We start from the raw sequence: 27,858 nt of genomic DNA on the forward strand, positions 1-27,858 counted from the left end.
TAGTACAAAGAACGTTATTTTCTCTTTTTTCCTTACAAACGACAATTTCATTAAAAATATTTACCCACGCGTGTGTGATTTTTGTCATGATAATATGTCGCCTTAACAGAGGAAACCCTTTGCACGATCGATTGCAAACAGCCATCGATCGTTTACGAAATGGTTATAATTAAAAGGCCCTAAGCTTTTCGTGCTCATCAAAATGAATCTGAGCTATCTTAAAGAGCAGCTTGGTAATTCCTCCAGACTAGAGATCTTTCCTCCGGCTCACTCCAGTTCAAGTTCATCTGAGACTCGACGCAAAAAACCTCCCTTCAGCTCGCAATCGTCGTTGCAACTGTCGCTTGTCCATTCACTGTTCTTTTAAACACCTTAGTGATTGTAACAATAAAAAAAGTTAGACAGTTACAAACAAACTCCAAGATTTTGATCGCAGGTTTGGCCGTGGCTGATCTTTTGGTTGGCGCAGTTTGTGTGCCACTGACAATCAGTTTAGATACGCTGACTCTTCGAGGTAATGCATCAGAAAACATCATCTGCTCAAGAGTTCTGGTTGCTACGCTGGTGCAGTACACTGCTTGGAGTGCTTCATTTTATCATCTAGTAATAATCTCTTGGGAGAGGTATTTGGCGATAGTAAAAAGGATGGAATATAAAATAATAATAGCAAAATCGTGCGTAAAAAAATATGCAGGAATTGCGTTCATAAGGACTGCCTTATTTTTTGCATCGGCTGTTGCTGGTATCTGTTATAAGGTCCTACTTTTCCTAGATGGCATCTTTGGCCTGGGTTGGCTTACTAGAATATCAATAACGGTGAACTTTTATCGCAAATTGTACTTAGAACTGCGGAAACTAAAGCGATGTCAAACCAGCCAGGTGAGTGTCCTTGTCAAAGCCAGAATAGAAAGGAAAATTGCCCACACTGTGTGCTTGCTGACAGTTACTGTTTTTATCGCCACCGTTCCTTTTACTAATATTTAAATTTGTGTTGATTTTGGACATTTGAAAGCAAAGGTTAAATAGCTGTGAGAAAAGCGACAGAGGTATTTCATTGGTATAAAACTTTGATTGTAGCGCACAACAGGGTGCAATTCTATTAGTCAAAACACATCACTCGATGAAAGTTTTTATATGGCTTAGCAGGCCATGTACCCCATCCGATTTTATTTCTCTCCGGTTGGAATTCAGAATAAAATAAACGATAATAACTTTTTGCCAAAATAAAAGAAATGTGTTGAAAAAACACATAAAATGTTTCTTCATTTCACTTTCCAGTTTTTACTTTGCAAATGCTAACTTCATGTTTCGGGTCGTTGAATATCAATTTTACTGTAGCATCGTCTTGATTGCACATTTGTTTTTCTAAATTATCTTTCTTACTCTTTCACTGAAATAAAATCACTTCCTACAGCTGGGCGATCAACGTGTAAGAAAATCAGCTAGAGGGTTGGATATATCAAAATCACCCTCGCTATGATTTAATTCCGTGAAAAAGGACTCAAAATATAGTTAGAAAGGTAAAAAAAAATACCGGTTTGAAAGATTTTATGATGAGGAATAGAGTGAGTGATTGCTAATAGTTTGGACTAGTTCAAAATTTAATCGGTCGGGTGTCCAGTCGACCAATTCAAGCAGCTGTCAAGCAACCGAATGGCATATTTTGCGTATGTAACACTAAAAAGAAACGCTGTATGATCTAAAGATTTTCAAGGAATTTAGTTCACGAAAGTTTCGACGAGACAAAGGTGAATTTTTGTTCTGTTGGTGTTGAATAGCCTTCAAAGATGATAGTGAGGCTGAGTCAGTGGTCGAATTTGCATTAAGCTTATAAAACCAGTTCACATGTATTTTGGACAAGAGAATACTTGATTTTGTCCTAGCTGACAGTGTCACATGTAAACCTTTTTATAATTTGAGCACCGGCTATTTTTTTATTTTGATATCCATTGTCTACATCATAAAAGAAGACATGAAATTTCCCATACCCCTCTTTCAGAAAAATAATGGTCCGCTCATTAAGTGCTTTTCGCAATTTGGTTTGTCTATCGCATTAAACTCGGAACAAAAACAAGCAATTTCTACACTGGGTTTCTGGAAAAGATCTACCAGCGCTGTCGCCAACTGGCTTTGGGAAAAGCCTGATATTTTAGATGTTGGTTCATATGAAAAAATATATGACTTGGAAACCTTCGAGTGTTGTCCTTTGTCCGCTTCAAAGTATTGTTTTTGATAAAATGGAAGAAGCATCTTCGATCGGATTAACGATAGCTTCGCTCACGGATTGTCTTTGGGAGGATATAGAGTGCGGTAAATATCAACTCTTATTATCCAACTGCACAAAGTAGAGCACAAATAACGCGCGAATAGAGTACAATCATCCTGCGATATTGTACGGTTATTTGGACAGTTCGTTATTTTGTACTATAAAAAACCTGTTAAGCAGTCGGCTGTGCGCGCTACGCTTCTCTTACCGCTTTGCTTTTCCCGTCTTATAAGAATTGAGCAGAAAGACAGCAGAGAAAAAGCAGTTGGACAATAAATAACTTATCAGACGTTTGGGTGTGTAGTATATCTGAGCATTTTTACTGCACAACTCGTAAAAATACTTAGCAATACTACACGCCAAAACGTCTAATAAGATGTGTATATGTGCGTCAGTAGAGGAGGTTTTAGCGAAGCCATTTCTCTCGTTAATAAATAAAAAACAGCCACACCATTTCACCAGAATATGCCGGTTTGCATCAAACAAATTATGGCGGGTAAACCTTCGAGTGCAGCTGTTTGTCTGTCACATAATCGTATCTATTACGTATAATCTTCTTTATCATTAGATGTTAAATGACTCATCTAGTCTCTGTCTGGCACATGTCTGGGATTATGGCAATTTCTTTCTTTTAAAGTCTTGTTTACGATCAAATGCAAAAAAAATCGTCAAATAGATAAAAAGACAGCTCTACTCAAGAATTGTCGCTTAGAAAATATAGGATGCTGCAAATATCAGCTCATATTTGTGACCGCAGAGAACATTTTTTCGAAGCCATTTCATTTCTGGCTGAAACAACTGCTTCCGCGTTTCATTCATTGGCTCTACGTGTGATTATTTTTTTAGGAAGAAAGTGCTTCCGGTTTTTGATGCAACTCATTTTGATTGGTAACCTGCTAATTTCCGGAATGCAGTGACGCGCAACTTACCAGGGGGTGTTTTGCTTTACAACAGCCTTTTCGGGCGGGCGTTTTTTCTTCCACATCCCCGAACCACCTCCATCTCCAAATCAAACATGGCCGGTTGAATAAATGATTGCGAGCTTCTTAATTAACCGTAACTTGCCCATGTAAGACGCCTGCACTGCATGCTAGAAGCCTGTGGGTGTAAAGTATGATTTATTGAGTGAATACTTCCTTCCCTCCATCACTTTCTACCCAAACTCACACAATTGCACAGTAACTAGCAGCAGTAGTAGTAGTCAAAATAGTATTTACCTATTTTGGTGGCTTTGTTAAAAAGAATGTGTAAAACAAAATAACAGTTATGAGAAAGAGTAGCTACATTGATGGACATGAGATAGAGGAACCTTTGTGTAATAGTGTTTTTACAGGTACCTGCTTCAGACATTCAGGCTTCAAGATTACCGGAAGTAAAGTTTTAACTCAGTGTCGTAGCCTTTACAGTCCAGCTCGGATGGAACTTTGAATTTCAGACTAAATTAGCACTGAACACCTTTCGCGCAGCTAGCCCTTGAATTTTGTCTCATTCTAAATGAACTACTTCTGCTTTCCATTTGTTCTTTCCTTCTTTTTTTCATTCTGTTTGACGGGGACTGGGTTCGGCTGAATACATTTCGCATCTCCGTTTTTTTTAAGTGAGACTCAGTAGCTTGAAACACAAGCTTCTTTCGTTTGCGCTCAATAAGCGACTATCTAAGCAATCTGATGTGCCTCTGTAATTGTAAATTGATTCGCTGCCATGGAAGTTGAGATTAAACAATTAACAATTGGTTCATACGTCAGCGTGCGTTCATCGAGATATGAAGCACGCGGAAAGTTTGGAGAGTACGAAAGATGCGTAAGAATTGCTCGAGGCATAGCCTCGAGCAACTCTAGCTTCTTGAGTATCATATCTCGATGAACGCACGCTGACGTATGAACCAATTGTTTTATAACATTTTCAACCCGATGGTTTGCGAAACGGGATAACACCGGCCGTGTTCGTTCTTTGTTTTCTTTTTCTTTTCGTTCTTTTTGGGGAGTTAAAAACTCCATTCCCAAAGAAAAAGTAGACAGTTCTTCCTCATCAGCTGGCTCAAAACTTTCCATGTTTAGCTTAAATTGCCGCCGAAGTCTTAACCAGTTTTTTAATGGTAAAATCCCAAAGTAAAAAATCGCGGAGAAATTTTTTTCTCGAGGGATTTGTTTGCTGACGTCACGAGCGTGCGCAATAGGAATATGAAGCACGCCCACACTCTTGAATTTGATTAGACAAATTTACTAGCTATGTTATAAGTTTTCTTTTATTCAGAGAAACTCCCAGTTAATCGTTGAGTCCCAGCACTTTCTTCGAACGAATATGCCAACTTGCATCGATTGTAATCAAAGTATGTGTTTACTGAATTTGATGCTTTTGTATAAATTTTTGCCTTTTTTATCCTGATTTCTAGTGATCTCAGTATTGTGTCAGTATCTTTACATGTGTTCTTCTCTGTTTTGTTATTATTTTGACGACGACCGGGTTTGGCTGAATACATTTCCATCTCCTTCTCTTAAGCGAGACTTATAAGATTAAAACACATGCTTCTTTTGTTGGTGCCCAGTGAGCGACTCTCCAAGCAATCAGATGTAGCTTTGAAGGTGTAAAGTTGATCCGTTGCCATGGAGGTTGAGATCTAACGCCGTAAATTACATTTAAATGAAAGTAATTCACTATCCTCGAGACATTTGAAGTGGTCAGCAGTCGTCTAAATTATAAGCTGCCGACAGAATTGTTTGTTACTTGAATATTTTCGGAGGATTAGTCTTAGAGGAATTTACAGATCAACGTCTCGGTGGCTACTTTTTCTCTTCTGAATTTTGGGGGTTTTCTTTAAAAAAAATCTGCGCTAAGAAAGGTTTGAAAATGACCGGACCTTTTGGTCTTTCAATATGTTAAAGAATAAGCCGCAAAGGTGAATGCAATTTTTCCTTACAAGCAGCATTTTCTTTGAAAAATTTACCCACGTATGAGACGTTTTTGTCATGATAATAAGTCGCCTTAAGAGAGGAAACCCTTTGCGCGACTGATTGCAAACAGCCATCGATCGTTTACGAAACGGTTATGATTATAGGGCCCTTAGCCTTTCGTGCTCATCAAAATGAATCTGAGTTACCCTAAAGGGCCGCTTGGTAATTCCTCCAGATTAGAGATCTTTTGCTCCAGCTCACCCCAGATGAAATCCATCTGGGACTCGACACAAAAAACTTCCCTTCAGCTTGCAGTCGTCGTCGCAACTGTCGCTTGTCCATTCACTGTCCTTTTAAACATCGTAGTGATTGCAACGATAAAAAAAGTTAGACAATTACAAACAAACTCCAACATTTTGATCGCAAGTTTGGCCGCGGCAGGTCTTTTGGTTGGCGCAGTTTGTATGCCACTGACAATCAGTTTAGATACACTGATTCTTCGAGGATATGCATCAGAAAACGTCATCTGCACGAGAGTCCTCGTTGCTATGGTGGTGCTGTACACTGCTTGGAGTGCTTCATTTTATCATCTAGTAATAATCTCTTGGGAGAGGTATTTGGCGATAGTAAAGAGGGTTGAATATAAAATTATAATAACAAAATCGCGCGTAAAAAAATATGCAGGAATTGCTTGGGTGATTGCGTTTATGACGATTGCCTTATTTTTTGCATTGGCCGCTGCTGGCATCTATTATGAGGTCCTACTTTTCCTAGATGGCATTTTCGGTCTTGGTTGGCTAACTGGAATATCAATAATGGTGAACTTTTATCGCAAAGTATATTTAGAACTGCGAAAACAAAAGCGATGTCAAACAAGCCAGGTGAGTTTCCTGGTCAAAGCCAGAATAGAAAGGAAAATTGCCCACACAGCGTGCCTGCTGACAATTACTGTTTTCATTGCTATCGTGCCTTTAATGGTTGTCTTTATCACGGCCCCCTTTTTACCATTTTTTCGTAGTTACACGGTTTTTCGGTGGGCAGAGATCTTCCTTCAGATAAACTCTCTCTTAAATCCTGTGCTCTATTTTCATAAAAACAAACGTTATAGAAAATTTGCTCTTCAGCTGTTTGCATTCTCAACAACCGAGAAAATCGAGTCAGAAGTTGACATTGGACGTCCTGCCACGCAACACCGTGGTGTTGAAGAGCCCGCAGAACACAAAAATGCCCTACCTTCAAGACGCTCACTTTCTTGTCCGGAAGTGATATATAGACGCGAAAACACAAGACTGAGAGTGTCACAAGTCACACCGATGGAAAGAAGAATGTCATTGCCATCTTTTCAAGAAGATGCACAGCTACACAATGCCTTGCAACCCATCCCTTTGACTGTCACAGTGCAAATTGAACATACACCCAGAAAAAAGCTAGTAAAGAGGAATAGCGAGTTATTGGACGATAAGGGCAGTAGAAAAAGGTTACTTCGCAGCAAGAATATGAGGTCAACGTCACTAAATCTGAAAATCGTTTCTAATGTGGAGATACGAGCTGGTGTAAAAAGAGCAAAAGCTTATTCTCAAAGACGTAATTCAGCGCCATAGGTTCTTTTGATTTGGCGAGTTTTTACAGAACACTTGTGAAACTGAGTTGATGAAGAGGTCAGATTTTTTAAGTTTTTATCTTTCGGAAACTTTTATCTTGAAAAATCGCCTGGATACATTGTAATTGTTCAGAAACCATGATAAACAAATGAGTGGGTAGATGATTTAACCATAATAAATTATCCAGTGTCCTCCTATTTGGTTTTAGTAAGTTTGCTTGTCTTTTGCTTATATTTAAATTTGTGTTGGATATTCGAAAGCAAAGGTTAAATAGCTGTGAGAAAAACGACAGAGGTATTTCATTGGTATGAAACTTTGACCGTAATACCCAACAGGGTGCAATTCTATCGGTCAAAACATATCATAAGATAAAAGTTTTTATAAGGCTTAGCAGGGCGTGTACCCATCCGATTTTATTTCTCTCCGGTTGGAATTCAGGATAAAGTAAACGATAATAACTTCTTGCGAAAATAAAAGAAATGTCGGAAGAACACCTAACATGTTTCTTCATTTCACTTTCCAGTTTTTACTTTGCAAATGCTAACTTCATGTTTCGAACCGCGTAATATCAATTTTACTGTAGCATCGTCTTGATTGCACATTTGTTTTTCTAAATTATCTTTCTTTCTCTTTCATTAAAAAAATCACTTCCTACAGGCAATAAGTTTATCCACCAATCATATGGTTTGCAATAGTTTCTTTTGTTCTGGACAGCTGGACGATTAACGTGTGAGAAAATCAGCGAGAGGGTTGGATATATCAAAATCACTCTCGCTATGATTTAATTTCATGAAAAAGGACTCGAAATATAGTTAGAAAGGTTGAAAAAAAATACCAGTTTGAAAGATTTTATGATGAGGAGTAGAGTCGGTGATTGCTAATAATTTGCACTGGTTCAAAATTTAATCGGCCGGGTGTCCATTCAACCAATTTAAGCAGCTGACAAGCAGCTGGTTATAACATTAGGTCTTTGGGCTTCAAGTTACAAGAAATACTCTTCGAAAACATATCTGTATCAGATGGTATTAACTACATTGACGCGAGTCTTTTACGGAGAGCTAAAGCATCTGTAGATTCAGTACGACCACTATATCGGGGAACCGAATGACATATTTTTCGTATGTAACACGAGTGGCGATATTTAGCAAAGATGTCATAATTCCGGCCTTTTCTAACTTTGTTGAGTCAACATGGATTGTTTGTTGTTTGAAATATTAAAGCGACGAAGATGTAAATACATTTTCCGAACAGCGAAAGAACGAGAACACTTAGAAGGAACGCTGTATGAGCTTAAGATTTTCAAGGAATTCAGTTCACGAAAAGTTGCGACGAGACAAAGGTGAATTTTTGTTCAGTTCGTGTTGAATAGCCTTCAAAGTTGATAGTGAGGCTGAAAAGAAAAGTATCTTATGATTCAAGTTGGGGCATGAGCCGATGGGCTCCTGATTAGAGTCAGTAATCGAATTTTCATTTAACTTATAAAACCAGTTCACATGTATTTTGGACGAGAGAATACTTGGTATTGTCCTAACTGACAGTGTCACATGTAAACCTTTTTATAATTTGGGCACCGACCATTTTTTTTATTTTGATAGCCAGTATTTGTATCAAACTCAGCTTTTCAATCTCTGCCATTTTATTTATTGTCTACATAATAAAAAATGCACGTGGCTCGAATAATATTTGACTCTCTCGCCGCGTTCGCTCCTAAGATATTGTTCTTGCCGCTCAAACATAATATTTAAATCTTCTCGCCACTGCGTTACACCCTCTGTATATGATACGTGACGGTGAATATATGAAAATCACATATGTGAACCGCGGATTAAGAAATGAGTATGAAAGTGATGTTCGCAGTACTGAACACTACTTCAACAGTAGTGAAAACAAGGCCTGAAAATTATTGCGCCTGTACGAGATTTTAACCCATGACCTCTGCGATACCGGTGCGGTGCTCTACCAACTGAGGTAACAAGTTAACAGGGAACTGATTATTATGTTGGTTCGTGATAAACCCGTGAAGGGATGAATAAATGAATTTGAATATATTAAAATCAAAATTTCTCAAAACACAAGTGATATTAACTTAAATTTACTCAGCGCCATAATATTACCCATCCTTATCGTTGATAAAAGGTCGCAAAAATGCGAGACGAAGGGAGAGCTATGTTGTTTATGAATGTGTCCGCGGCTCTTCGATCGTTTCTACATTCCAAATGTAGTCGAGCTTTTTGAAGGTTGCTGTCTCTTTTACGGCAGTGCGAAGACTGTGTGAATGAAGCTTCCGATTAGAGCCTTGAAGAATTTCTTGCCAGAGGGCTAAAGGAATATCAGTGCGCTTTACGCTTCATGGTTATGGTTGAGTCAGCAAGTCGGTTTCCAGTCAAGAAGATTAACTCACTAAGGATATGGAACGTTTAATGCAGGTAATTGGCACGAAATTTTTATTACTTACAACACAATACAGCTACATTAATGATTGTGAGTGGTTTCGTACCATCAACCTATATAGCCACTTGAACAGAACAACCTTTTTATGGGAGTATGAATCGTAAATCATATCGGATATTTCCAACAAAGAAGTGACTCCTGTAAACTCCCTAGAAACCTTAAATTCCTAGGTCCTCATCATTCGTAGAATGTTTCACGAAATTTTACAAAAATCGGTAAAATCTAACTACTCTTTAAAATCGCTCAAAGAGACTTCTCTGTGTTCTTCCCAGAATTAAATGCGAGATTTTGGCTCAAAAATTCGTAAGCAACTCGCACCACGCCAGGACTATCTGGCCTCCTGAAACAGCAAACCAAGAATGGAACGGAATGGTACTCTTTCTTTCTTGTTTGGGCCTGTTTTTTTTTCTCTTTTTCTTTATCCAATGACTTTTTGATGCTTTTTATTTTCCATGCTTTCGGAGATTTTTAATTTTTTTGGAAAAGTAAGGAAGTAAGTAAGTAAAACGTCTGAATTTAATTAAATCAAATAAAAGAAAAAATTTTTTTGGGCCTATGAAGGTGGGAAGCAACCTTTATGAGGGAAAAAAGCCGGAACAACCTCGCTGAGCGGATGGCACCAGGAGTTTTGAATCAGTTTTAAGCCTCTTCTTCAATCCACCATTGCTTTACTGCGGCAACTTTCAGGAAATTTTCCTTATTCTCCTTACCTCTATAGGTAATGGTAAGAGGACCGAGTGGAGTCCGAGTGATTACAAAATCGGACGACCGCGAAGCGTGAGTCCGATTTTGTAATCACAGACTGCGCAGACCGTGCAATTTTTTTTCTTAACTGTGATTTACATATGATTAAGGTGTATACACCTTTTTCTTACCCTTTTAATAACGTTGGAGCGGTTCCAATTTCTAGACACCACATGCGTGGACAAAGCAAATGAATACCAGGATCTTCACACATATCAAACTTTGCCTATTGTTATGGTTTAAATTTTTTAAGACAATGACCTTTTGTTGTCTGGCCTTAGGGATTTTTCCGTCCGGTTTCGCGAAATTATACTCGAGTCAAATCGGATTCAGTCGGCAAATTGTCACTGATGACATTTTTTCCCAACGGTAGCCTACTTTGGAAAAATCAGTAAATTTCAAGAGTACGCCAACTGCTTTGACTAAACTTTCGTCATACCGCGCGCGCATGTTTCGGCCTTACTCAAATACAGCTTGTTCTATTATATCCGTGTAAGTTTATATTTTAGCTCATGTTTTAGCAAGCAAGCGGCGGTGAGTAGCTGGAAGCGATGAGAACGGGCGGCTGCTATGCATTATCTCAGTTTAATATGCCTTATGCGTTATGCTTCTTTGAAAATGACTTCTGTTTAAATTTACTTCGTGCATGGCTTAATAATTATTTAACCAATTGCGCCTGGATCTACGTCGATCGGCAAGAAGACTATTTGTCTTTTGCACCTTTTCACGTTTAAATGATTTCGCTTTTCGCTAATTGTTCCACAGCTAACAGAAGAAAAGAAAAGAAAAAAAAAGAATGAAGACACACCGCTAGATGTCGAGAGTGCGTGAAAAGGTGGGTTTACTTAGACTATTGTCAGGCCTCGCGTTTTTATTTTTTGATCTATTGAAGCAAGTAAACATCGCTGTTGAAGGTAAAACAAAAGGTGCGATTTTCGCACCTTTTTCCTTTTCAGTGATTTTATTCTCCGTTTAGCCAAAAGTTCTCAAACAAAAATCTTCATCGTCGCATTAGGTGAGTGAAAAAAAAATAGTGTGACTGGTTTGGAATTGCTTGCGCAAACCGCTGTTTGTTATTCCTTTTTTTCGTGACGACTCCCTACCTCGTGCGCGCTCAGTTTTGTCGCAGATTTGTTTTTTATCCTTGCCCACGCGACGCCGCTCAGGGGGCGGGCCATTCACTAATTTAGGGTATTGCTCTGCAGTTGAAAAGCTCATAAATTTTATCAATGATACTTGCATATAAAAGCCTCGTAAACAGACAATCCCTGATTGAGAGAAGAGCTAAGAAACATGAATAAGTTTTATGAAGTATCGAAAGTGTTCGATAAGCGTACGGACGCTCACGCTCGCGTTCAGTACCTCGTCAAGACAGTCTGGAGTGTTAATTACGTGAATAATTACAGACAGAATTGGACGACACGAAGTCTTGTTGCCAATTAATCAAAACTATGACAAAATTTGACAAAGAAACTAGACATCGTCTATACATTTTCATAAAAAAAAACAGGTAACCCGGCGAAATGCGAGACAACGGCGCGCGCACATAACGCGTTCTGTCCCCTTACACAGGCATGACGTGTTAACTGTCCTATCATACTGTCCAATTACAAGCATGACGCGTACGCTGTCCTATTAGTGCTCAAATCGGGCTTGTGATAACCAATCACGTTCGAGAATTTTGTCATAGTCTTGACTATACTAATTATAAAAAAAAACACGTCCTCATATCCTCATCAGTTTTTGTTTTCCAACCTTGAAAATTGACGCCACACTGGTGTTATATCCCGGAGACTGCGGGCAATACGAGCGGGTGACAAACAAACCGAAGGAAAACGCTTGAATCTTGAGATAACCCTGTGATTTGAAAACACCCACAAATGTGAACCTTTCACTGTTTGAGCAAATAAAAACCTCAAAGCAGTGATGATCACAGAAAGACAATACTTGAATGAGAACGGCTGAACAAGGACAGTAATGGATTTATTTGGATTTATTTTGGATCTTGAAAGAATCAAGAATACCAAACTACTTGGCGTCCACCTTAATGAGAATCTTCTTTCGGATGAACACTTCAAGAACTTAGCATCATCATGCTATGCTACTCTCGCAAGCCTCAGGAAAATCAAGCATTTTACTCCCTACAAGCTGCGAAAGCACCTTGCGGAAAGTCTTATTCTCTCCAGACTAGACTATTGTGATATAGTCATGTTCCCACTTCCCCAGCATCTCTTGAAAAGACTTCAACGCATTCAATTTGCTGCCGCTAGCTTTGTAACAGGTCGATACGTAAATAGCTTTGAATCCTTACTTAAGTTAGATTGGCTACCGGTACGATAGCGTCGAGACTAGCATCTACTGAAGACGGCCCATAAAGCTCTATATGGCCACAATTGGCCTCAAACTTTGAGACTCGAAAAGGTGAAACACACGCGACTTCTTAGATCAAATAGTACAGTTAACCTGGTGGTTCCGCATGTTAGTAATACTTTTCAGGACACTGCTGCCCGGATCTTCAATACGCTGCCTTCAGGAACAAAATCGTGAGAGGACAGCAAATCATTTTCAAAACAGGCCTTTACTTTTTTGAAATCTCGTCTATCGTAATTTGCTCGGTCTTAATTCCAAATACTTTGTATTATAATTATCAATTGTATATTATCATCATGAATTTGTTAGTTTTTTTTAGTGTAGATTAACTTAGATATATAGTTTACTCGGGTAAAGAGCCATTCTATGGATAGACCGTAATAAAGTCTTTATTATTATTATTATCATTATTATTATTATTATAATGTAGCAGGCATCAGCGAATTTATGACGAAAAGCAAAACGAGACTTCATTTAGATCTATTTTACAAGTCGTCTTAATTTGACATGTACTGTGTGTTGAATCATTGAAAGAATTACTCGTAGCAATATCTCTAGAAATATGAACCTTCGGAGCAAGCTGTTTACTTACGAAGAAATCACACGGCTCAAGGAACTAAGTCTACTTTATTTTTTGTAATACCTGCCACTTAGTAGCTTCGCTTAAGTTGACACTAAAACGAGGCAACTGGCAAACAATGCCTATTGTTACACAAACGAACAGATTCGCTCAGTTCTGCCAACTTTTCTCGAAGCGCGCCCAAGTACCAAAAAATTATGCAACGTCTGCTTACATGAAAAGTGAAGTTGGTAGATCTTGACAGGATCACTTCCAAATAATTACCTATAAGTACAGCACGCTTTTCTTCGATTAGTTTTGTAAGAAGGCCAAGGGTTATGGGAAGTTAGTCTGTGAAAGAAAGGGTTCACTTGCGGCATTTTTCTGTCCAAAACGGTACCAGGATAACGTCGGCAAAATCACAACCGTAGTTGTTCTGCAATACAGGTTTCTTATTTCCTATAATGCTTTTTAAGCATGGTAATGTTTCTATGTGTATATTTCTTTACAGACATAACAAATAATAACCTACAATACAACTCACCCTTAGTGATTTTGGGTGCACAATTACGCATCCCACTTACAGTCTTTTGACCTCATGGAGGCACAGAATGCCACATCCCGGTAAAATTCGACCCACGTCGACCACTAACAAAGCGGGATACAGAGAAATTTGTTGGATGAACTTCCATTTTTCTCAGTCTAATTCAAAACCAAAGCATCATGTGTTTTAATGGAAACATAGAAAGACCACGAAGATTTAGCCCGTTTGTTGCATACATTTCGTAGAATATCAATTGCTCTGCGGAAATTTAGTTGCAATGTATGGGTCACAAATATTGGGACGTAAGCGCTGTCTGATGAGTCATTACTTTTGATATCTACTGCATGATAAATCTTTGGGCTTTTTCTGAGGTTTATGGACTTTGAATTTTCATGTTAATTATCTTTTGACCGCTTAAATCTTTTGAATTTGTCATTTTCGAAAGTTGTATTGAATAAGCCGATACAGCTTTCAATTAGTTTGAATGAAACTTTTGTTTTCGACTCAATTCAGTGCAAATTTTTGCACTACGTGCTGCTGCCAGAATTTGACTTCTTCCTTGGCTAAGGGCATGAAATTCAGTTTGTTTTTGGTGATGCAGAAAGGTGGAGAGAAGCAACTCACCAATTAAGTCGATTTTCCTGCTGTAGCCCATGAGCTAATGCACACATAATTCATAACAAGTACGGTTTTGTCATATCACGCAACATCGTTTAACTTAGCCAACTTTTAAACCGCTCGACACATTTTAATTTCGTTCCCAGAACTGAAGCGTGCATAGCCGGTTAATGCGAGGTATTCTATATGGAGCCTTACGAAATCAATGTTGAGATTAATATAAAGATTTTAGGTACGTCCTCCGTCCTCAAAAGTTATGCAAACCCAAGACGCTGTCGAGGGTTTGCATAACTTTGTCGGATTCTCCCAACTCTCCCTCGTGTTTAGATGGAAGTACAAGTATGTTAACACGGAAAAACTATGCCTTGAGTGCTCTAACCGCTTCCCAAGTGCTTTATAACAGAACAGAGCACACTCAAGGCTTCTCTATTTGTTAATTAACTGGACTTTTGAAGCTCTCATTGCCGGACTAGGCTTCCTCTACGAGTCTTTAGTTAAGAACCGATGTTGAATCTACTTTAAATCATGTTTACTTTAATCTTTAAAACTGTTTATCTTATTTTGAATCGACTAGGTTAATTATTTTTTCTAGATGTGAAGCTCCTTATAAGTTAAAAATAGTTTACAATAAATGAAAGATGCATACCAGGGTCACCCCGGCTATAATAACTAGGATATTAACTTCAATTCCAGTCCAGTGAGTGATATAAGCGTCAAGAGTAAGTGTAAACCTTCAGTCTTGTCGCTTACATCTAGCACTGGACCGGTGCTGGTTCCAGTCATGCAAACATGAACTTTCTCTGGCTTTAACATTTTTTTGTCTGATAGAACCCGTACCACAGCTTTTGCGCGAAAGGTTTAATCTTTTAAACTGCCATTCGACTTCTGTTTGGTCTGTAAGCTGTAACAATCACGAGTACCTTTGGCCGGTAGCTAAAGCCATCACTGCAATTTTCTTTACTTCACTCTTTTACTTTAACTAAAGAGGAACTAAATTTGTTTTATTGTAAGCAGTGTTCGGTTCCTTAAGCTCTTCATCAGTTATTTTCGAAATCTTAGATAATGATAACGATTTTCGTTTCCCCTTAAATTTAAACAGAGTTGTCAGATTCCCATTCTACTAACACAATTTGAAACACCCTTAGATGGAGGAATATCTCGATGCATTACAAAGCAATAGCGGGCTACTTACTCTAAAGTTTAAACTGTTGTTATGGATGTCGATAACTCGACGAAATCGAGTTATTGATTATCAGCGAAAACTTTCTGGCCGAATAACTCAAACATTTTGAACAACTAATTTATGACAGCTGCATGTATTGTCTTTCTTCACAAAGAACACAGATCCTCTTGCAAATCAGAATGCCAAAATAAACATCTTTTACTGAGGAAAAAGTAAAAGGTTTTTTGTTGGCAGGACTATTTGAGAACAGTTTACATCTAAAACAGTTGTGACTCATTTTACATCTTTGTTAGTGACTGAATCAGCAACAACGGAGAGAAAATCGAGAGTGTTGCAATAAAAGTGTTGTGGATGTCGATGACGAAAATTGACTACTGGAAATTTGCCACAAGCCAATTCTGGCCGTGTGCCAGAGAGATTTCTCCTGTCGGCAAGGGCCAACTCAATAAATTAGAATTTTGTATAGGGAAAATTAGGCCCATCTTTTCTGGCGTACCCCAATGTTCCATATTAGGCTGGGACCTCTCCTATTTCTTATCTATATCAAAGATTTTTCTTAGTCAACAACTTATTTTTCTAACAGCCTCTGGAACCAGTCTCGACATTCTATTAGATAACGTAGATAACCGTCTACGTACTGTTTATGAATGGTTATGTGGCCTAACTAACTAACTAACTAACTAACCCGGCCTCAAATCTTTCCAAAACTAAATATGTTATCTTTATACCTCGGTAAAAGAAAAATAAAAATCTATATCCACTATTACAAATAGAAAACATTTGTTTGGAGCAATCTTCATTTATCAAGTACCTAGGTGTTTATATAGACTTAATAACTCGGCATGACCATAATGATTACATAAGTAGTAAAATTTGTAAAAATCTGAATATCCTAACAAAGTTAAGGCCTCACCTAACGATCACCACACTTAGATGTATACGCTGGGGAAATAATTATAATACTTCACTTTCTAAAGTAGTAAAATTACAAAACAAATCGGTTCGCATAATCAATATTAATGATGTCCCTCTAATGGAACCGATTGTTTGTTCCTCAAATGGAACCTTTTTTTACCAATCGTCGTTTGATACTAGCTTCAGCTTATAATTCAATCACGTTTCGGTAAAACACAATGATTTTGGCATTCATCGCTTCAAAATCTTTTTGAGCCGGTTCATCGCTCGAATAACATTTCAGAGTGTTCGTATTCTTTAACTCATTTCTTGTCCTATCTTTGTAATGTTTATACCGTCAAGGTGTTAAGGGAAAAGAAGTTATCTTCGAAAGTTTTCAAATAATAGCCAACAGCGTGAGCAAGTTTCTATCATCCTCTCTTCAGTTAACTATCGCAGGGTTTGCTTCATTCATTTAAAAAAATCGCGCTTTGTCGAAGAGGTATTGTTTTACCTTAAGAACGAAGTAATGGCCTTTCCCAAAGTTGGAATAAAATAAGATTGAGGGCCTGTTTACGTGGAGGTTTTAACGAAATTTATAAGCACCTATTTTTTAAGTACGCCGAAATTACGAACGATATTTCGCTGTGGACGCTGGTGAGTTGCGAACTCAAGAGGGAAAGTTCGCTCTTCTCGAAAGTTCGGTGCGAAATTTCGAGAGAAAATTCGCTCAACTTATTACAGCGAAGTGTGGTCCGTGTATTGTTGTAATGCATTGCAGAAATATTAGAAATCAGTCTCATTCACTCAAGCAACTATTCTATCACTCCTTCCTGTTGAAACCTCAATGAATGTTTGATTGTTGATGTGATACGAACAGTCAGGTGTTCGAGTCTCAGTACAAACGACCACGCAATCACTTCACGCTAGAGTAACTTGAACTGGGCGCCGTTTTTTATGATTAACTTCATCATATAACTACAGATGAAATTCCCGTTTTGTAGGCGAGACTCAGCGCGAGGAAGCGTGACGTAAACTGTTCGTAACCAAGGCAACGCATGGTATATCAATGCTTCATATACAATTCTCTCATTCATTCATCGATCTCGTAGCACTCTGGTAGTTATTATGCCAAAAATATCAAACTATACTAGAACTCGAATCGAGCTCCTGTATAACTAGGGCTTCCATCCAGCTGGAATATTTATAACCTTGAAAAGCGAAGGGTTACAAGTGAGCCTTTGAGGCATCACTCGCTCGATCAAAAAGCTGCGTCTTACTGGCTCCGTTGCAAATTACCTCGTTCGGGGAGACCGAAAAAGCGGTCTATGGAAGCAAGAGCTTTCATAGACCAACAGATGCGTAGGAATGATGAGACGACGAGCGCGAAGATTCGAATGAAGCTTGCGAAACGTGGAATTCTCGTTAGTTCGTCCACGGTGCGAAGATCGCGAAAGCAGAAAAATTACTATTACAGCAGCAACTGATGACAATGATCAGAACAGGCTTATGTTTTGTCTTTTCTGGTATAAAACCAAACTTAAAGTCCTTATTCTTGGTAAGTTAACCGAGTATTTCTTATCGTTTGTATTCGTGACTTAACTCCAGCCAAAGACCTATCGTGTATTTCGTGAACGTTATATGAAAGATAGATTACGTAAATTGCATGGCAAACAATTGAGTCTATCCAGCGCGAAATTTCGAGCAGTAGGCAGTCAACCGACGCTTTTTATCTCGAAGTTTCGCTGAACTTTCGTTTCGAAGTGAAAATTCGACGAAATAGCGCTCTTTGTTGAACGGAAAATTCGCTAAAAAAGCCTCGAATTGTCATTCGAACTTTCGCACGAAATTTCGAAGAAAGTTCGCGAGGACAAAAAACGAAATTCGCGCATTTCGCTTGCATTAATTTTGCACAATACTGTATTTGATACACAAGACACCCCTCAAGGAGGAGGGTCAGAATAAAACTGCTTTTGCGACCGTATATTGCACCCGGTTTACATATGTAGGTAATTGCTTTAAAATTAGCAACAATTTTTTTGTAGTTGAATTCGAAAGCATAGACGCGTAGGTAATATGCTTCTGCTTTATTTTATTGAATTGGGTTTCTTTCTATGTAACATGTATCCATTCCTTTTAATTTCCTCCTTTACCTGCCTGCAAATAATTAAATTTTATGCTTTAATTCAAGTGTGAGGAGATAAAACAGAAGTGTTGCAGAGTTCTCTTTCCAGATTTAATTCAGGTGAGAACATCAGTAAACTAGTTAGTGTCATATGCTTCTCCTGAATCTTTAATTTTATTGCCCTGGTTTCTTTTTTTTTTTTTTTTTCCACAAAGTCCTTTTATATCTCTGTGAGCCAGCTAAAGAATAAAATCTCAGTGAATAGATATACCTCAATGTAGTAGTTTTTTTTTTTAATTCCATCGTTAAGTTTTTGGCATTTGCAATTTTAAAATTCTTAACTGGCATTCCCTTTTCATCCTTGTAAAGAGGTATTACACATTTCTTTAATTGAAATCAGAGTCATGAAGTCAATTTAATTTCAATGAGTTTGAAACCTCATTCTACATAAGAACACATTACTGGAATATAATTTTATATTTGCTTGCTGTCTTTCTTGAAGCTGACATACATACCTGACTACCATTAATGTGTCTTAATCCTTTAACTCCTGTGAATGACCAAGACAGACTTTCTCCTTACTATATCTATACAATATCATGCAGACAAGTGCTAGGAATAAAGGAAAATATCAATTATGGGATTACTTACTGATATGATACCAAATTCTTGAAATTCACATAATGAGAATCATTCGGCAGACAGTAAGGAGAATTACTAATGAGATATTTGGAGTGAAAGGGTTAAAATGGGGGATTTTATTTTGTTGTAATTATTAAAATATACTTAGGCTTTCAAATGTAAGAAAAAAGGTGAATGAATCTGATCTTATGAGACACTAACAATGGAAAACCTGTTGCTGGGACCTTAATATGTCTTTAATGTTTTATATTTTTATGGGAAATGCCTTTTTTTGAAAGGGGAGATACAAAAGTTTTCAAAGCTGCCTTAATGCTTGACATGCTTCACTCTTACATGTAAGTTGTGTATACCTGCCATTGTAGAGGTGTCTTTAAAAGTAATTTTTGGTATAGCTGTTGTTCTTTGCCATAAAAGTTACCGAAGGCACTGAACTTCAATTTTTATGTATACAAGGCACCCTTCAAGGTGGAAGAATAGAAGACCAAAGAACGATGTTTACTAAGCACTTGGACTTACTGCAATCATATATTCGAGTAATACTCTTCATTAATTTTATAAAACTGATTACATAATGTCATTAATAACTGTTCACATTTTATATGCTGCAAACATTTTATGTCCTCCTGGTATTTATTAGCAACAATAGTTAAGATCGTTAGGAAAGCAAACAAACAAATGAACAGAAGACAGTGAAATGAGGGAAACTGTGAACTTTACCATATGATAGAAAAAAAACACAAAATACTTAAGAAGGGAAACTTGAATTGCACTAGCTAATTTCCTCTATTGCCCTTCATGTTTTTGGTCAAATGAAGTTTAATCAGTTGTCTTGTTTGCCTATAATGTGTCAATCATAAATGTGGACTTGATTCTCCTAAAATATCAGCTGGTAAATGATAGACACAAAAAATAGATAATCATAAAAAAAAGTAAACATTGTGATATTTAGAATGATAAAAGCAAGAAAAACACATTGAGGTTTTTCTTATTAATCAGCAAGTTAACCCTTTCACTCCCAATAAAGAGGTAAGTTTCTAAAGAAACTGTGGTGCTGCGTCGGTGGTAGAGTATAGCAGGTAATTTAGTGTTAACAGCTGGGTTGAAAACATAAATTAGCCACCGTAAAGCAGAAAGTAGAGCTACGCCATTGGTGGGAATATGGTGACGAGAAAACAGGAATAAATTAGTTGAATGAAAAGCGCTCGTTGATTCCGTGGGGACTAAGGGTGCCGATTTGGAAGATAAATTTTGGTTCTAGTGTTTTACGGCTTTCTGAACTGCCTAGATGTAAGGAAAGGCCGCAAACTACCATATGCTGTTTAGAATGATCAGGAAGATTAAAGCGTCTAGCGACTGGTTTGGATGCGTCTTGTCATTTCTTTCCACGTCGCGAAGGTGTTCTGGGAATCGGTCATCTCGTCACCATATTCCCATCAATGGCGTAGCTCTACTTTCCGCATATAAACCCAAACACAACCCACAATTCCTCCAATCGCTCTGACGAAGGGCTAACGCTTGAAACGTCAGCTTTTTTACCCTTTACGGTGGCTAATTTACGTTTTCAACCCAGTTGTTAACACTAAATTACCTTTCATTCCCAAGATCATATGAGTAATTCTCTTTACTGTCTGCTATACAATTCTTATGATATTAGTTTGGAGAATTTGGTATTGGATCAGCTATCAACCCCTAATTGACATTTGTGTCTGCTCGGTATTGTCCGGATAATGTTGGGAGAAATTCTGTCTTGGTCACTCATGGGAGTTAAGGGTTAATTAGAGTTTGGATTCTATATTCAAACTGGGTGAGATAAAATCTTTTCATATCATGCTTCACTACAGTTTGTTTACATGGAAAGGTAATTGTTATTAATAGCTTCACAGATGTTTTTGTTGCGGTCATAATTAACCTTCATATTGACGTTTCATTTAACATAGAATGTTTCAAGAACTTTTTCCTTTCTCTTCAATACCATTTACTATTTCTGGAGCAGAATTAAAGGATGTAGGTTATTAAAAAAATTATATCTTATGATTCAGGTAATTATTTGAATATGTGAGTAACATTTGTTTTTTTCACATGTAACAGTTTGATCAAGCTGAAGATAGCCTCTAAAACGAGTGAGCTTGACTGTAACAATTAGGTGACTAGTTTGGAAACTTGAGCACTTGGTAAATATTCCTTGGGTTGCAATTTGGATGATTACAGTTTGCTGAGATAATTGAGATGTCAGTCCCCCTGCAGGAACTTTCTGCATGACCTGTACAGTCATATACCATGAGATAAATTTTTAAAAATGCCTTTGGGTGGGTAGAACTATTGTAAATACAGTACCACCTTGTAACAAAAATGATTGATTTCCTGTAAGCATGAATGTTTGGGAGAAGTTATGGTGGTAACTGACCCTATTTTTGTGTGGATGCATAGGGTTTGATGATTGTAATGTATATCTTTTAGCTTTCGAACCTTCAACTTTGTATTAATTGTAACAGTACCTATTACTCTGTACCTTAAGCCCTAAAAGGTAGAGGCAGGTAAGTCTAAAACCTGACTTCTTTTGTTTGGAATTGTGTGATTATATAATTTTGCTGTGTAAGTATAACCACACTGGAACATGTAATATTAATATTTAGACTGCATTAAATACTTTTGCTCAAGCTTTCAACAATGCATGGTGTTTCCTACCAATGCTCATACCCAAACTAAACATTGATATACGGAATAGGTCACAACATATGTGACCATGTGATGCAAAAAGCAAGAATATAAATACCTTAGCTTTAGAGGTTACAAAAATTAAGATACGAGAGTTGTGCAGACCATATCGTTCATTTTACCCCCCCCCCCCCTTCCTGGATATCTAGTCAAATAACATAGCCTCTATCAGTCTCATTCACTCTCACCCTCCACTGAGCTTGCAGAAAGAAACCTGTATTCTTTTTAAATGAAGAAAGGAAAGATAGTTCTTTTGTGCATGAGCAAATTTCTATTTCTAAAGCACTCTCTTAAGTTTAAAATTAAAGGCAGACCCAGGGCTGTGGTTTACTACCAATTCTTGATCACTATTTTGTTGTAAAACAGTGATTTTTCCCTCTATTAGTACAAACCTGGTCTAATTTGTACATGATCGAACGTTATTGTTCCGGGTAAGCTAACCTTATAAAATAGTTGTAAAAAGTTATTGAACCTGCCATAGTATGCATGTTGGTAAAACAGTGATTTTTTCCCTTTCTCAGTACAAACCTGATCTAATTTGTACATGAAGGTTGTTGTTTCAGGTAGGCTTAATCTTGACTCAATTTTACCTCAATAGGACCACTAACCTAAACTAAATACATAGAAACTTGAAATTTATTTGTTCTCGTTTTGAGGTGTGCATCAAAATTCTGAAGTCATCACAGGCTTTAACTACAGGTTTATAGGAAATCTGCATGCGCGTGTGTTTTCAACATTAAAACCGGGATTAGGAGTACTTTGATTGACTTTACTATATGCAACACAGGTAAGGCAGGTGTTGTAAGAAAGTTTGCTTAGCTTTTTCATTAGTACACATTTCTTTTTCTAAGAATCCTGTTTATCCGGCCTATGCTGAATTCTAATTTCTCAATCAAATTTTCTCTTCTTCTGTATATTCTTTTGAATATTCTTTTGAATATTCTTTTGAATATTCTTTTGAATATTCTTAGTCTCCTACAATCAGTTAATATATTTATGTAATCAAATAACTACACGAGATCTTGCAGATGTATGGCACATTATTTTTTGATTTGATTTATTATGTGTATAGGGATTGGTATTGGCTATAAGAGTATAGTCAAATTAAAGTTTAGTACACAGCCTATACATTAAATTTATGTAATGAAATATTGTACCCTTCTTAAAACTAGTTATCAGCATAAGAACGAGTTACCAAGCACAAGTATGGCTTTTCACGATGATAGTTTTCAGGTTTAAGAAAGTCTCTGCTACTAAAATCCTCAGTTCCTTTGACCTGACAGCCCAACCTCATTAAAGCATTGGCAGTAGGAGCAATTTGCCAATTAATGATACAGACAAGAGAGCCTATTCCCACCTACATCCTCCTCAATTCTTTTAGCCTATTATGGACATGGCACTTCAAACATCGTGTGTATGCCACAAATTTTCCAATTCCCTGACTGATTACTTTGTAATGGTGATTACAAGTTGTGGAAAATGGTTGTGTTGACATATAAAACACAAAGACTTGCCAGTAGACGGTCAAATGAAAACTTTTCACATAACAATAAACTTTATTCTTGTATTTCATGTTAACATGTTGCAACAACTCCACCTGCCCCAACAGGTTCAAACACGAATTGAAAATGAATTTTCCTTTTAATTTTCTACGCTTATTAGAGCAGGGTGAAACGTTGGAGAAAAACGGTGGGGCAGGCAGTAATACCTGGCAACTTCGAAAGAAGACATAAGATAAGCCCATACGATTCTGGCGAATTGTTTTACTGACTCAGTGATTTCTCGTGTATACTCTCCAATCGATCGGTGATGTCTTTCACGAAGTACAGTAGTTTACCGTCGTTTCTTTCAATTTGGCTCATTTTCCCACACCGAAATTATCAGTCACGCTCAATAGAGTATAATTTCAACTGATGCTGACATCCTGCACTTCATCTGAAGAAGAAAGCATTCCCTATTTTCGAAAATTTGTTCAAAACATCAGGAACAACAACATAGGTCCCCAGCTGACTAGTATGGGTGTTGATCGCTTTGCAAGTTGTGAGAACATTGTCCCCCAGGTTTCAGGCCTTGTCAATTCTTCCCCACCTCCCAGACTGGTCCCTAAATCTCCTTGAAGAAACTCTTCTACGGCCACGGCTGAAGAGTTTTATTACAGTTCTTATGAAAATGAAGGGCTGGAAAATAAATTAAAAAGAGCTCCGTTTTTAGGCTTGGCTAAATCTGCATATTACGATTTGAAATGTATTTTCACCAAATGGATTTTCACCAAATGGATTTTCATAAAATGGATTCTGGATTCATTCTTTAGCAGGATTCTGGATTCCAATGCCCAGTACTCTAAATTTGATTTTGAACGATTTTTACCTTATTCAAGAATAACTTTTGTCTTATTCATGGTATTGTTGATTAATCGCAATACTTGTCCGCTGGAATGGGAACGGTGTTTAATGTGATATTAAAAACGAAAATAGACATGACGGCTTTAGACAGTTGGTAATTTCAGTTTCAGTATTCAATGTCGCCGAGGGAAATAGAGCCTACCACATGCCGTGCGCGTGTATGCGGTAGGCCAATTAGCCCTGCAGTCAGTGGACCTCATAGAAGATTTTGATGGGCATTGTTACAACATCAGAATCGAAAATCACACTGATCTAGTTCTAGAACAGCCGAACACAAGGTCAACATGATAGCGGCGTAAAAATCATCGTGACAGAACCAGCCGAGACACGTTTTACTCGGTCATAATAGTGAAAATGATCATTATATTCTCCTTCACAGTCTCCAAAGCAAAATAATCGAGACCGAAACGTTAAGCTATTTTTGTGGTCTCTGGGAGGTTTCATATCATCACTAGTAAATGCTGTGTATCTATGCGACCGGTCGTAATCGAAAATAGAAGCAACTTAACTTGACTTTTCGGGCTCCGTGATCGACAAATACTGACAACCTATAATTTTTTTCCGTACTTCGAAACGTGGACTACGACTCCTTTAAGTGTGGCTTGCTCCTGTGACTACTCGTCATGTGAAAGGGAATCAATCCGAATTAAATTTTCCCCTAATTTATATTCTGTTGTTAATTAAATCTTTCGATGTGGTTGTTGCAAACTAGAGACGAAGCATATTAAGTTGAATTGTAACGCAAGATTTTACTGTTCGAAAAGCAAAACTATTTTATTTTTATTTTTTCGAATGCGAAGCAGCACATTATTTTAACTTTATCTTCGTGAAGACTTGTGATTTTAGTTTACAATAATTTTGTTCTAAATTCTGCTTAATCAATGGCGTGAAGCGAATTACTAAGTTGTGTTAAGGTAGGTTTTACCTCCTATGACTTACTTTCTGTGCATTAATTAGTTTACTACGTCGTAGGTAATTTTCACGCAAATTGTTCTCACTTTTTCAGAGAATGTCGATGTTTAAATGCATTTTACTTTGCTATTTGCTATGCTTGAATAAATGCTGTGCCCAGCAAATTATTGCATGGAAATGTATAGATCTGTCGTTGACCGAATATTTTTTGAATAGGTCATCATTTTCGTTTTCAGATAGCCACAAAATTTCCGGAAAATTATTGGCAGAACGATTTTATAGAAGGTGAGGTGTGGAGACTCACCTTATCGAGCTTTATTTCCTCCAGCAACGTTTAAACTACTAAGCGTCTCCATGAGGAAATCGATATTTTTTAGACTGCATTTCATTTTACTTTAGCACCTGAAATTCATCGCTCGCGACTAGATGCGGCTATTATTGACCAATAATAAATAGATAGCTCAGACAGTCGAGCACATTGTTATCCTTAATGACATATAAGACGTTAGACCCTCTCAAACAATAAAGTTCCGTGAGCTACTATACACTTACTTGAAACGACACCAGTGATGCGAAGAAAAGATGGTTTGACTGTTCCTCGCTTATCTTCAAGGTGCTTAGGTGATAAAATAGCTCGCATCAATTTCCTGGTCAAATTTCAGCCTCTGTGTCCGTGTGATGATGAATGCTCTTCCTGAAAGTAACGATTAATGCAACAGATACTTTTGACGAGATTACAAGTAAATGGCATGCCCAAACTTGCCCGCCACGTATGTTCGTTTGCGTTTACGGCAAAAGCTCAGCTGCTACAAAAAATATCAAAGAAAATGACTTTCTGTGTTCTTAAACGTCACATAACCGGAAAATGAATCTTACCTTTCTCTCCTGAGCTGACATTTGTTTTCCTTTTCAGTATCTGCGTGGAAACAATTATTTTTTATTCGACCGAACTTTAGTTAACAAGCTAACAACTCCAAGCCGGTGAAATAGGAGCAACCAATCAGATCACTTTACCACCGTTACTATAAAATCGTTCTGCCAATCATTTTCTAGTTTTTAAAAACGATTGACGGAAATTTGTGACTATCTGAAAACGAAAATGATGACCTATTCAAAAACCATTTGATCACCGACAGATCTATACATTTCTATACAATAACTTGCTGCGCATAGCATTTACTCAAGCATAGCAAAAAGCAAAGTAAAATGCATTTAAACATCGACATTCCCTGAAAAAGTGAGAACAATTTGCGTGAAAATTATCTACGACGTAGTAAACTAATTAATGAACAGAAAGTAAGTCATAGGAGGTAAAACCTACACACACAAACTAGTTATCCGTTCACGCCATTGGTTAAGCAGAATTTAGAACAAAATCATTGTTAACCAAAAGCACAAGTCTTCACGAAGATAAAGTTAAAATACTGTGCTGCATCGCATTCGAAAAAATAAAAATAAAATAGTTTTGCTTTTTGAACAATAAAATCTTGCGTTACAATTCAACTTAATATGCTTCGTCTCCAGTTTGCAACAACCACATCGAAAGATTTAACTAGCAACAGAATACAAATTAAAGGAAAATTTAATTCGGATTGATTCCCTTTCACATGACGAGTAGTCACAGGAGCAAGCCACACTTAAAGGAGTCGTAGTCCACGTTTCGAAGTACGTGTATTTACACCTCCACTGTCCTGATGGAAAAAAATTATAGGTTGTCAGTATTTGTCGATCACGGAGCCCGAAAAGCCAACTTAAGTTGCTTCTATTTTCGATTACGACCTGACACGCAGATACAAAGCATGAACTAGTGATGATATGAAAACAGTCCAGAAACCACAAAAATAGCTTCATGTTTTGGTCTCGATTATTTTGCTTTGTAGACTGTGAAGGAGAATATAATGATCATTTTCATCATTATGACCGGGTCTCAGCCGGTTCTGTCACGATGGTTTTTGCGTCGCTACCATGTTGACCTTATGTTCAGCTGTTGTAGAACTAGATCAGTGTGATTTTCGATTCTGATGTTGTAACAATGTTCATCAAAATCTTCTATGAGGTCCACTGACTGCAGGGCTAATTGGCCTACCGCATACGCGCGCATGGCATGTGGTAGGCTCTATTTCCCTCGGCGTCATTGAATACTAAAACTGAAATTACCAACTGTCTAAAGCCGTCATGTCTATTTTCGTTTTTAATATCACATTAAACACCGTTCCCATTCCAGCGGACAAGTATTGAAATTAATCAACAATACCACAAATAATGCAAAAGTTATTCTTGAATAAGGTAAAAATTGTTCAAAACCAAATTGAGAATACTAGGCATTGAAATCCAGAATCCCGCTAGAGAATGAATCCAAAATCCATTTCAAATCGTAATATATAGATTTAGCCAAGCCTAAAAGCGGAGCTCTCTTTAGTTTATTTTCCAGCCCTTCATTTTAATAAGAACTGTGATAAAACTCTTCAGCCGTGGCCGTAGAAGAGTTCCTTAAAGGGGATTTAGGGACTAGTATGTGAGGCGGGGAGGGGGGTGGGGGGAAGAATTGACGAGGCTGGAACCTGGAGACGATGTTCCTACAACTTGCAAAGCGATCAACACGCATAGTCAGCTGGGGACCTTTGTTGTTGTTCCTGATGTTTTGAGCAAATTTTCGAAAATAGGGAATGCTTTCTTCTTCAGATGAAGTGTAGGATGTCAGTATCAGTTGAAATTATACTCTATTGAGCGTGACTGATAATTTCGGTGTGGGAAAATGAGCCAAATTGAAAGAATTGGAGTTTTTATATTTCGAATACCTCGTAGCCATCTCACTTTGCTTATTTTTTCTAATTAGTTTCAGAGCAGCAGGTGATTTATTTATGACTGCATTACCCACTCTTTGATCTGAGGAATAAGTGTAAAGCAATTTCTCATGCATCACATGAGAAGAGTGTGAATC

General features: G+C 37.6%; 3 long non-coding RNA genes across 4 annotated transcripts; 2 read left to right on the forward strand and 1 right to left on the reverse strand.

The window, feature by feature from the left end:
* On the reverse strand, positions 1-26,050 carry LOC149037680 (uncharacterized). Its single transcript, XR_016180732.1, has 4 exons — positions 25,794-26,050; positions 25,470-25,611; positions 3,196-3,364; positions 1-371 (listed from the first exon to the last, which is right to left on the reverse strand). It is a non-coding gene; the product is annotated as an uncharacterized LOC149037680 (long non-coding RNA).
* Positions 9,801-10,750, forward strand: LOC149037681 (uncharacterized). Its single transcript, XR_016180735.1, has 2 exons — positions 9,801-9,927; positions 10,719-10,750. It is a non-coding gene; the product is annotated as an uncharacterized LOC149037681 (long non-coding RNA).
* Positions 17,132-22,738, forward strand: LOC149037682 (uncharacterized). 2 transcript variants are annotated; one of them, XR_016180734.1, is made up of 3 exons: positions 17,166-17,679; positions 18,313-18,366; positions 20,977-22,738. It is a non-coding gene; the product is annotated as an uncharacterized LOC149037682 (long non-coding RNA). The 2 variants fall into 2 exon arrangements; XR_016180733.1 differs by having other exon boundaries at positions 17,132-17,679; positions 18,313-22,738.
* Positions 26,051-27,858: the final 1,808 nt, after the last annotated feature.

The sequence above is a fragment of the Pocillopora damicornis genome, chromosome 11, assembly GCF_964200805.1.
Source record: "Pocillopora damicornis chromosome 11, jaPocDami1.2, whole genome shotgun sequence".
Lineage (NCBI taxonomy): Eukaryota > Metazoa > Cnidaria > Anthozoa > Scleractinia > Pocilloporidae > Pocillopora > Pocillopora damicornis.